This window comes from Octopus bimaculoides, chromosome 18 (genome assembly GCF_001194135.2).
Source record: "Octopus bimaculoides isolate UCB-OBI-ISO-001 chromosome 18, ASM119413v2, whole genome shotgun sequence".
Lineage (NCBI taxonomy): Eukaryota > Metazoa > Mollusca > Cephalopoda > Octopoda > Octopodidae > Octopus > Octopus bimaculoides.
Genome location: NC_068998.1, coordinates 40,277,471 through 40,289,970, shown reverse-complemented (window position 1 = coordinate 40,289,970; position 12,500 = coordinate 40,277,471). Strand labels below are relative to the sequence as shown.

The following is a 12,500-nucleotide window of genomic DNA, read 5'->3' as shown; positions in this document are numbered from 1 at the left end:
CTATCAACTCCAGTACTTGACTGGAGTTGATAGTATTTTATTGACCCTGGAGGGATGAAAAGCAAAGTTGACCACAGCAACAATTTGAATTGAGAATGTAAAACGTTGGAATGAATAGCACAAAGCATTTTTTTGATGCTCTGCTGATTCTGCCAAACAACTGCCTTTAACATTTGTTTCTAATGTAGGCACAAGGCCAGCAATTTTGAGGGAAAGGAACCAGTGACTAGCACTGACCCCAGTGCTTGACTAGTACTTTATTTTATTGACTTCAGTGGGATGAAAGGTAAAGTTGACCCCAGTGGGATGTGAGCCCAGAATGTAAAAATGCAGGAACAAAAACTTCAAGATATTTAGTCTAACATATTAATTATTCTGTCTAATAATAACAATAATGGTATCAAATTTTGGTAGAAGGTCAGAAATTTTAAGGTACATGGTAAGTAGATTACACCAACCCCAGTGTTGAGCTGGTACCTATTTTATTACTGCAAAAGCAGGAAAAGTATGTTGACCTTCATGGAATTTGATTTCAGAACGTAAACAGCTCAAAGAAATACTGCTTAACATTTTGTCCATCTCTAATAATAATGATAATAATAATTATGATTTCAAATTTTGGCACAAGACCAGCAGATTTGGGGGAGGGGTTAAGTTGATTACATTGACCTCAGAGTTTAACTGGTACAAAGTTGACCACAGTGGAATTTGAACTTAGAATATAAAGGTGGAAGAAATAGCACTAAGCATTTTGCCTGGCATGCTATTAGAACCTGGAAATTGAAATACAAACGATCTGGCATCCTAAAACGAGAACTTTTCCTCTTATTGTGGGTGCCCTAGGTATGATAAGAAAGTGATGTCAGAAACATCTAGATAATATCTCAGGAGAACCATGTCTCAGAGAAATCCAAAAGATTGTGCTGACAAGTACTGCCTACATCCTTAGAAAAACCCTATCTATTTAAATACCTGTGTTGTATTACATGAAGATATTTCACCACTGCCCCTGTTACTTCTCCTCCCCAAGCTTTCAGTCATACTGTATCTTTTAATGTGGATCCTTGTCCACTTGTATGTTATTGTTGGCACTGCAATATTCTTGTCACTACTATTATGTTGTAATGGCATTTCGTGTCTATTTAGCTTTGACTTGTCTATCATGCTATCACTGATATCTCCGCAAGACAATGACTTTGAAATGTCTACCTTGACAGTAACTTGAACTCGTATACATCGCGTAACTGACACTGACTCCAACTGAGAACTCATACAACGACTCTACTACTACTGACTTCCTACAACGACTGACTGTCTGGCTTTATAGTGGCTTCTTCATACCACTTTGTCATGTGAGAAGGGGAGTACCATTTTCACTACAACACTGTAACATCTCTTATCCTTCACTTACCCAAGGATGCTGGGTATGTCTCAGCAAGTGATTGTAACAAACATGCAGATTAAAAGTAAATAATAATAATAATAATAATCCTTTGTACTATAGGCACAAGGCCTGAAATTTTGGCGGAGAGGACTAGTTGATTACATCAACCCCAGTGTTTTACTGTACTTAATTTATCGATTCCAAAAGGATGTAGGGCAAAGTCAACCTTGGCAGAATTTGAACTCAGAATGTAGTAATGAGTGAAATACCACTAAGAATTTTGACCAGTGTGCTAATGATTCTGCTAGCTCACTGCCTTAAAAAAATAATAAATGATAATAATAATAATAATGGCTTCTTTTATTGCAATAAGGGTGTTGGATGAGGGAACAAAAGGTGAAATTATACAAAATGTTGGGCTTACATTGAAGATGATGATCATCATCATCATGGTGATCCTGAGGTTGATGATTTATTTATTTGTTAAATAATAATAATTATTATTATTATAATGCAAGCATAAACACTACAGCAAGATTTTTACAAACACTGTAACAGGTTGTAACATAACACTTTTGACCAATTTTGTCGTCAGTCAACGAGAGGCCGTTAATTAAAGCTAATGTAAATCAAACGATCTAGTTTGATTGGCACTTATCATTTGACAGAGAGAGAGAGAAAGAAAGAGGTGGGGAATACAAAAAGAAGAGAGAGAAGGAAGAGGAGAACAAACAGAAAGAGTAGGAGGTTGTGATAGAATTGCTGTGTGCATGTGTGTAAGTGTGTGTTGATTAATCAGTCTGAAATGTCTTAGAGCTGAGATTAGTCTCCTTTCACAGCAAACACTAAGAGGATTGCAGTGGTGATGGTAGAGGTGGTGGTTGTAGTGGTGAGTTCCAGTTAGACCTTTGCAGATACAATCGCTTTTTGTTCAATTAAGGAGATTATGTGAAAACGGTGTAATCTTGTCACTGCAGTCTGACGTCTTAAGAAAGGATTGGTTACATCGGAGAAGAACAAGTGAGTTTGAGTTGATGTATTAAAGGAGACACATTGAAGTAATGGTCATTAGGTTCTCGTCAGAAGGACTGAAGGTTGTAGCTTGTGGTTATATCGTGTAAAGAATGAACGGCTAACCAAGACAATAGCATGTTAGACAAACAAACAAGACTTTAGTAGTTCATATCCTGTAACCATCACTGTATTGTATGTGAGTTCAAAACATCTGACGCTCAAATGGTAAGTGCACCAAGCTTTGTGGTTCTCAGCACTTTTGTAGCTCAGTGCTGCAATTCAGTAAATGGCATTTTGACAAACATCCCCTATTTCAGTGGCAGTGGCAGCTGCCAGTGATTAGGGAGTGTTGGTGATATGAAGCTAATAATTGGAGAGTGTTGGTAAAATGGGGCCAATGAGTATGGGGTGTAGCTGATTTGGAGCCAATGATTATGGAATGTTAGCGAATTGGGGCAGCAGTTAGAAAGTGTTGGTGAGTTGGGGGCTAAGGAATATTAGTGAACTGGGGCCAGCAGTTAGGGAGTGTTGATGAATTGGGGCTAATGGTTAAGGAGTTCTGGTGAATTGGGGCCAGTTCTTAAAGAGGGCTCGTGAACTGGGGACAGTGATTAGGGAGCATTGGTGATTTGGGGACCAATGGATAGGAAGTGTTGACAATTCAAAGCCAATGATTAGGAAGCATGGGTGAATTGGGGCCAATGTTAAGGACTGTTGATGATTTGGGGGTCACCGATTAAAGAGTGTTGGTGAGGTCACCAATGGAGTAATAGTTAGGGGACACTTGGTGAATTTGTAAGTCAGACTTAATTGGTTAAGAGGTTATTGTTGTTGGCACTCCATCGCTTACGACGTCGAGGGTTCCAGTTGATCTGATCAACAGAACAGCCTGCTCGTGAAATTAACGTGCAAGTGGCTGAGCACTCCACAGACACGTGTACCCTTAAAGTAGTTCTCAGGAAGATTCAGCGTGACACAGAGTGTAACAAGGCTGGCCCTTTGAAATACAGGTACAACAGAAACAGGAAGAAAGAGTGAGAGAAAGTTGTGGTGAAAGAGTACAGCAGGGTTTGCCACCATCCCCTGCCGGAGCCTCGTGGAGCTTTAGGTGTTTTCTCTCAATAAACACTCACAACGCCCGGTCTGGGAATCGAAACCGTGATCCTATGACTGCGAGTCTGCTGCCCTAACCACTGGGCCATTGTGCCTCCACATTAAGAGGTTAAACACCTGTAAAATTTTGATAATCTGACCCCCACCCACCAAAACTCAAAACATCCCTTAAAAAAAAAAATCAAAATTCCAGTTAAATGGAAAAGCTGGAGAGGTGGTAATATATTTTGTTATCCAGTAATAAACGCAGCAAATACATTAAGAATCTAAACCCTTATCAGTGTGGATGATAATGACAATAATAAATGCATCAAATGAAAGGAATAAAGGAATAAAACGATTAATAAATGACCACTTGGTATCTCAAACAAGTGTAGCATTAATCAGCCAGCTTTAAGAGTTAATTATAATTGTTATAGAATTAGAAGAATGGTACAGAAGATAATGGTATATCTGTAATATAGCTGGCTTCTTGTAAAGAATAACAAACTTTACTGGTTGATGGAGGAGGCTTCAGTTTTGAGAGATAATATAACATTTCGCCAGCCCTGATAACCACAGGGTACCTTTTGTTACTTGGATGGTACTCCATATTGACAGGGGGAGATAAACAGTGTGTGTATGTGCGCGCATGTGTGTGTGTATAAATATATATATATATATATATATATATACAAGTAAAGGAGTGAATGAATAAGAGAGCAAGATATGGAGAAAGAGGGAGACAGAGAGAAAGAGAGAGTGTGTATGCCTGAGAAAGTGAAGCTAGTAAATGAATGAAAAAGAGAAAGTAAAAGAATGGGAGAAAGAGAAAGAAAGAGAGAGAGAGAGAGAGTGAGGAAGATATATAAAAAAAGAGAGGGAGACAAGCAAATAGTTTTGCAGAAGCTGATGGTACTTAGAAAGCATGATGAGTGCAGCTGAAGTATGGTCACTTCCTGTAATGCCAGCATCAATGTATTCAATAGAGAGAGAGAGAGAGAGAGAGAGAGAGAGAGAGAGAGGGAGGGAGAGAGAGAGAGAGGGAGAGAGAGAGAGAGAAGTAGTAGTAGTAGTAGTAGTAGTAGTGGTGGTAGTAGTAGAATGACAATGGGTGGCATCAGTGGCAATATTTGAGGTGATTTGGATGACACTGATGAAGACATCAACACAGTATCACTGGTATTAACATGCTTAAGAGAATATCACATTAATAAATGGGGAAATATCTTGATCAACACAGCTATAACACTGCAAGGTGTGGAATATCACAAATGTAACAATACAAGAAGGATATGACAATGAAAGCAATAAATGATATTCTTTTCTATTCTAGGCACAAGGCCTGAAATTTTGGGGGAGAGGGCCAGTCAATTAGATCGACCCCAGTACGCAATTGGTACTTAATTTATTGATCCAAAAAGGATGAAAGGCAAAGTCAACCTCGGTGGAATTTGAACTCAGAACGTAAAGGCAGACGAAATACCTCTAAGCTTTTCGCCTGGCGTGCTAACGTTTCTGCCAGTTCACCACCTTAATAGCAATAAATGATATTCTAGAAAGATATTACAGCTACAATAGAAATGATTACTTAAAAAAAGGTCATTACACTTATGAAACTGAATAACAAAGATATAATGAGCCTAGTTAGAAAGAGCAGCCAGATATCTGTCAAATCATACCCTACCATCTTAAAAGAAAACTGTCCTGTTGAAATGATATAATTCTTGATATACAAAGACACTGGATAGTCACAGCAGGAACACCTATGAAAATAGTTCAGAGCTGACTTGTGCTAAACAACAACATTAACAGGGTAAGTGAAACGGAGTGGAACTTGAAACATAAATGGACATAACTTGCACCTAAATATAACTTGTAGTTGTTTAAATGCAAAGGAGACTGACCAAGATTTGGTTCTAGGTTTTCTGTAATAGCATCTAATCAGTTGCAATAATTTGTACTATTCATTCCTCATCCTTCCACAAATCTCAAGGCCCTACAAAAGAGGCCACAGATGCTGCCTTTCATTCACTGATGAAACTGCAAATAAATAAATAAACTTAAAATTGTGAAATTTTGGTAGTTTTTGCTAAATTCCAGTTTCTTCCATAAAGTTAGATTTAACACAAAATTCTTTACACAGTGAAACTAAATTATATTTTGGATATTATCACAAGTGGTTTACTTTAAAGAAATGCACCTTTGACTCCAAGGGCTCGTCAATGCAGTGAACAGTTCTACAATTTCAATACCATTAACCAAATTTACATTGTTTTAAATTCACAATACCACCAAATGAAATGGTATGAGTAACAAACTTTAACAAATCTAATAAATGACCAATAGACTTCATATAAATCTTGTGGTGACTTACTTCACCAAAAGTCCGTCTGACAAGAGAAGCAAGGGGAATTTAAAATGAAACCAATAATTACATTTGAAATTCAAACCAGTGGAGCCATGTCAGGAATAAAAATAAAAATAAAAAGACAGTAATCTGATAAGAGATGAACAAGTGAACTAAGATCTCTGACAGGAATGTTTATGAAGTATTAAATTGGTGAGTATGGTTTACAACGGAGATAGATTGCAGGTTAGGTTGTTGTGGCATGTACTTACTTATATACATACGTATTTACCTACCTCTATCCATCAGAGAGTATGCATACATGTGCACGTGTATGTATATGCATGAGTGCGCATATGTGTATACATATAAATATATGTATGTGTGTGTGTGTGTGTATAAATATGTATGTGTGTGTGTGTCTGTGTATACACACACATTATATATCTATATTTATACACAACTATTTATATATATTTATATCTATATGCATATATATGTGTGTGCGAGTGTATGTTTGTACATATGTATATATGCATATGATATATATATATATATATATATATATATATATATATATATATATATATGCATGTATGTATACATGTGCATATATACATATATACGTATGCATCTCTTTCTCTCTCTCTCTCTCTCTATATATATATATATATATATATAATTTTGAATTAGTGCTTAAGCACTGGAAACAGATATCCATGGAATTGAAGAGATCAATTCTTTAACATGTTGTTAAGCTCCATTATATTATTACTTCAATGCAATAGCTATAACAGGAATGAATTTGTATAAAAGTGGCAAAAACAAATATTCAGAGCAGAATATTAGGAAGAACAGAAAGCAAAGATTTCAGTGATATTTCAAAATTCCATTTGTTTTGCTCTACAGTTGTTTCCATGGTTTAAGTGCAACTATCAACAACCATATAATCATTATATAATTAATACATAATCAACAAATTTAGTTGGATATGATGAACAGGTCATTTCATCAGGAACAATTTTTGAAATATAAATGGAAACAAGTGTAAAGCAAAGCAAATAAAATTTTGAAAAGATCACTGAGCTATGCTATATTTTTGAGATGAGGAATTATGTACATTATTTACAACGGACCGCAGAGAATATGACTGCATGTGCTCCATCTCATGCAGTTGCAGTAGGTCATACAAAGGCGAAACATGCCACCCCATTAAAATAAGGGTAGAGGAACATCGTAAAGCTGTGACATGAGGGGATATTGAAAAATTGGGTATAGCTGATCATGTATGAAAAAACAGAGACCACCTCCCCCTGTGGAATGAAGTTGAAATAATAGACGGAGAACACCACTGGAAAATACAAAAATTAAAAGAAGCAGCACATATGCTAGGACACGATAACCTCCTAAGCAGACTTAGTGCAGATATAAATGCAATATGGGAACAGATATTAAGAAAAGATAAGATATTAGGTTTATAAGCCCAAAACTTCACTCTATAATTGCCTACAGGCATATAGCATAGTGGATAAGAGTGTGGGCTACAAACCCTAAGATTCTGAATTCAATCCCAGACAGGGACTTGGGAAATAATGTCAATGAAAAATAACATCAGCAAAAAAAAAAAAAAAGAATACGTTAGAAATAAGAACAGAGTACCCCATTAGTCAAATAATGGGTTGGGTTTAAAATTCCACCAGAACACCAGATGAAAGTTGAAGAGTACATCAGCCGAAACGTGGTAACAACAAACAAGGTGAGGATACCTATCCATCCATTGTAAATAATGTATCACTGAGCTATGTTGTTTTCTATTTTCATATATATATATATATATATATATATATATATATATATGTATAGTGTTCAAAGATATGTGTGAGTGTTCAAATTATGCAGTAGCTTAAAATTAAAATTTTTATGTAGATGATTTACTTGATGCATCTATAACATTGAAAAGTCAGATGCTACACTGATCATCTTAGGAAAGATCCTCTTATAGATGTATTGTGTAAAAATATATATATATTATTTAAGTATATTGCGCTTTTAACACACTACATTTATAAAGGAATCTTTCCTGAGAGAACCAGTGCAACCTCTGACTTATCAATGATACACATTCATTAAAATTAAAGTGTAATGTGTATATATACATAAATACATGTATATATACATATGTAAACATATGGATGTATATGTATGTGTGTGTGTGTGTGTATGTATTATTATTAATAAAATTCAATATTATATTCTCATAACAGCAAATTTACCAATCCTTTTCATACAACTTTATAAAACCCCAACAATCATCAGAAAAGGCTAAAAGGGACAATGTGGCATGGGCTCTTTGCTAATGGCTGTCTGATGATTGGTTGCATAAAACTCTGACTTAAAGTTTGGGAAGTCTTGTCAGCTTCAATAAAACACTATATATATATATATATATATATATATATATATACACACATAGATACACACACACGCACACACATACAGACAAAGCAGGCATTAAGGAAAGGCATCAAAAGTACCTTATTTTATGTATGTTTAAATACAAACCCCCACACACAAACACACACTTTCTGGTAGCAGTATACACCTGTCCAGTCTAAGTGGTGGAAAAACTATTATTTAAAGTAATTTAAAACACCAGTTAAATCGTAATTAAACAGTAGTTTATGGTAAGACATTTGAGCATCAGCGTTTACCAGGCAATTTATGTGTGTTCATGAATTAAGTTTCCTCTTAGAGTGGCACAAAAAAGAAAAAAAGTTCAACAAAATAAATCAGACATGTCAAACTCCTGGCCCGTGGGCCAATTCCAGCCCATGCAGCAATTTCATCTGTCCCATGGGACCATTTTGATATCACCATGAAATTGGTCCAAATGGCGACATCAGCAAAGAAAGTACTTTGCTGCCCTCAGCAACACCCATACCTTCTTGTTACAACTGCACATACATAGTGTGTATGGCTAAAGCAGGCCTTTACATTATATATAGCACCGACTGCACTACCTTTCTTAATAAGGGTGTCACCAAAAGTAGCAATAATTTAATACATGACTAGAAACAACACTATTGTAACTATTACACTCTGTCTGTACAAAAAAACACACTAAAGAGGCATGATAACACAATCACAAGTCTTAAATGTAATTGCAACAAAGCATGCTGAGAAATGCCTCCTTTGATTCTCTACTCGCATGTTGTGAAGCGCTGATGATGCAAAATCTACTAATCCCATAATGCACTGCAACAGCCACCTTACCACTCTTTCGGGTGAACATTTTCACATGACGTCATTCAGTAGTAGTAGCTATTTATATCAATGGCCAAGAGAAAAGCCAATGCTGGAAACAGAGCCTTTCAAATCCAGTGGGAAACTGAGTACATGTTTATTGACATTGATGGCAAACCCATGTGTCTTAATTGTGGCGCTAATGTTGCTGTAATTAAAGAGTGTAATCTCAAATGCCACCACAAGACAAAACATCAGGACCAGTATAAATACCTCCCTGTTGAGCAGAAGCAACGAAAGGTAGACAAGTTGAAGAGGTATCTCACATTACAACAGACCTTTTTAACCAAAGCAAAATCACAAAGAGAAGCTGCTACTAAACCAAGTTTTATTGTGGCAGAGGAGATCGCAAAGTCAGCCCAGCTATTTACTGAAGGAGAGTTTGTGAAGAGTTGCATGATGAAAATGTGTGACAGATGAACACCTGCAATCCATCCTGATAGTCTCTCAACAACACAGAACCTTGCCCCAAACTTCAATGAACTCATTGCCAAGAAAAGATGCCAAGTATGTAGCTTGGACAAAATTGCATAAAGAAAATTGAAAGCTTTGATTTATTATTTTAATTTTCACTAAAAAGCACATTTTTTTTTAATTTATATTTTCTTTTTTTTTATTGTTTGCAACATGTTCTTATTTTAAATTTTTATAATTTTGACAGGAGATATTTTTATGCAGAGCAAAATATATTAAGTAATTTAAGTTAAAGTTAATTTATTTTTGGAATAACATTATATACCATCTGTTTCAATACATGTTCATGTTCAAAAAGTTTTAGTCTGTTTAATAAATGTTTATCCTGTTTGGCTCACAACCTAAAGTGTACTCTGAGTTTTGGCCCCCTGTGCGATTAAGTTTGACATCCCTGGAATAAATAAACATAATTTTATGGGAACTGACAGGAATTAGATAAGGTGTATTAATCTAAAACATGCCTCATATAAAACTAACTAAATGAAATAATCTGTCACAAGGAAGTGGAAATTCTCTTGGTTCCCATTGATACAGCAAATGTCAAATGGCTCGGTTCTTGTGACACTGATAATCTGACAAAAGAATATGCAGGTTGTGATAGCTGCTGAAGCAGTAGATGGTTTGTCTATGCCAGGCGAAAATGATTCCAGGCTTCATAATTGTTTCCATAATATTCAGTTTACAAAGGAGATATGCAGGAGCCATTAGTGTTTCATTGAGGCAAGATGCACAAGAAAATGAGAGAATTACATCATTCTATTGAGATAAGAGCAGTTGATGAAAACTACTGAAACAGGGCCCTGTATAGTAAGAGCCATTGGTGATCTCTTGACAGACTCTGTAAAACAAAAGCATTGTTTTCTTGAGATGAAAGCTATTAACGAAAGCTGATAAAGCAGATCTTTCAAGCTGTAACACCATGTGATGATGATCTTTAGAGCAGAGTGCATTGTTTTATAATAGAATGTGCTTAGAAAGTGTGCATTATTTGGGTTACTTCAGTTCTTGTATAATGTTTACTTCTGTTGTCATACAGTATAATAGTGAAGAATGGTCAGTTCAGAATGTGGATGACTAGAATCCATGTTGTAAGGCCACTCACTATTGGCAAAACAATATATACTCGCAAGAAGGCAGCTGTTTTTGCACCATACCTTTTCCAAAAGGTTTATAAATCGTGAAATTTGCTGCCACCACTCTAGGGAGTTGGGTAATGTAGGGCTGCTATTGATTATGCAGTCAATGAATAGATGTGATGTTGACTGAATCTTAAATAAGCTGCAAATAAATCTGTAGGTGCAAGTTTGTATTGTTGGCACTGTCAAAACTATGATTTCCCCTAGGTACAAGTGTAGGTGTGCTGTTAAGAAGCTTGCTAGACAACTGTGTAGTTTTAGGTTAGTTCCACTGCACCCTGGGCAAGTGCCTTCTGATATTGTTCTAGGCTGACCAAAGCCTTGTGAGTGGGTTTGGAAGACAGAAACTGAAAGGAGCTCATCATATATGTGTAAGAGAGAGAGAGAGAGAGAGAGAGAGAAAGAGAGAGAAAGAGTGTGTGTGTGTGTATATATATATATATATATATATATATATATATATATATATATATATATATATATATATATATATGTATGTATGTATGTATGTATGTATGTATGTATGTAAGTATGTATGTATGTAGGTATGCCACAGAACTTCAGAAAGCTAGACACTAATATCTAAGCATTATCTAAGCCTAATTAAACCACCTATAAAGAAAACCAAACAACACCAATGTAAGTGATCCTCACAAACTATAAGTCCACACATACTTTCCACTTTACAAGAATGACAGACAACTCAGAATAATGAGACAAAGATATAAGAAATTCACAACCAAGCATAACAAATGCATAGTATGTACGTGTTTCTATATGTGTACTTATGTATATCTTGTCTTGACATCAAGCGATGGTTGTAAACAAGCATACCGTCATACAAGTGAGGTTGTTTGATTCCAATCTGCCTTGAAAACCATGCCTGGCCATGGGAAAAGAATAATTTGCTTGGAAACAGGTGAGAGTTGGTGACAGGAAGAGCATCCAGCCATAGAAAATCTGACTCAACGAATTTCATCTGACCCATGCAAACAAGGAAAAATAGATGCTACGATGATGATGGTGGTAGTGGTGATCATGATGATGATGATAGTTATGATAATTATGACACTGTTGATGATGTTTCACACAAATTTGGGTCTCTATATGTTTAGTGAGAATGTAACCCCACACTTGCAAAGCTCCTCTCTGTGGTACCTGCCTGGACAATGTTCTTTTATAGGAAACCAGCTGCTGCTCATGCGTATATGTGTCCACTCTCCATGACAACGATGATGACCAAAAAGAAATTAACCAACACAGCTTAGTGCCAGTCTTATTGCAAGAATTACTGTCAGAACACTAAAAGCCAAAACAGATACCACAAAGCATTTGTCTGATGCTCCTGCAATTCTATCGGTTCACCACTTTGGATTGGTGCTCTAAAAGAATGAGACACATCTGAGCCATCAATGCAGAGAGCTGGAACAAATACCATGGGATATTCTCACCGATGCTCCCACAACTTTATCAACTGGCTGCCTTATATATATACATAAATATATACTTATATATGAAAAATAATAGAAACATAGATACATATATAAGGGATATCTATATCTATCTATAAATATATATAGTTATACACATGGATACAAAAGTATAACACATATTCATATGCACACACACACACACGAATCCACTGATAAAAAATTTTGGAAGAAACAATATTAAACATTTTAGATTTGTAAACACTAATATGAAATAATCAAAAGAGGAAGAACAAACCCAGTGATGGGAAACAGAC

At 35.8% G+C, this 12,500-nt stretch overlaps 1 long non-coding RNA gene across 1 annotated transcript in view; it reads right to left on the bottom strand.

Moving 5' to 3' along the window:
• Positions 1-12,500, bottom strand: part of LOC128249796 (uncharacterized) — a 308,813-nt gene that overhangs the window by 8,875 nt on the left and 287,438 nt on the right. The gene's annotated exons all lie outside the window — the stretch shown is intronic.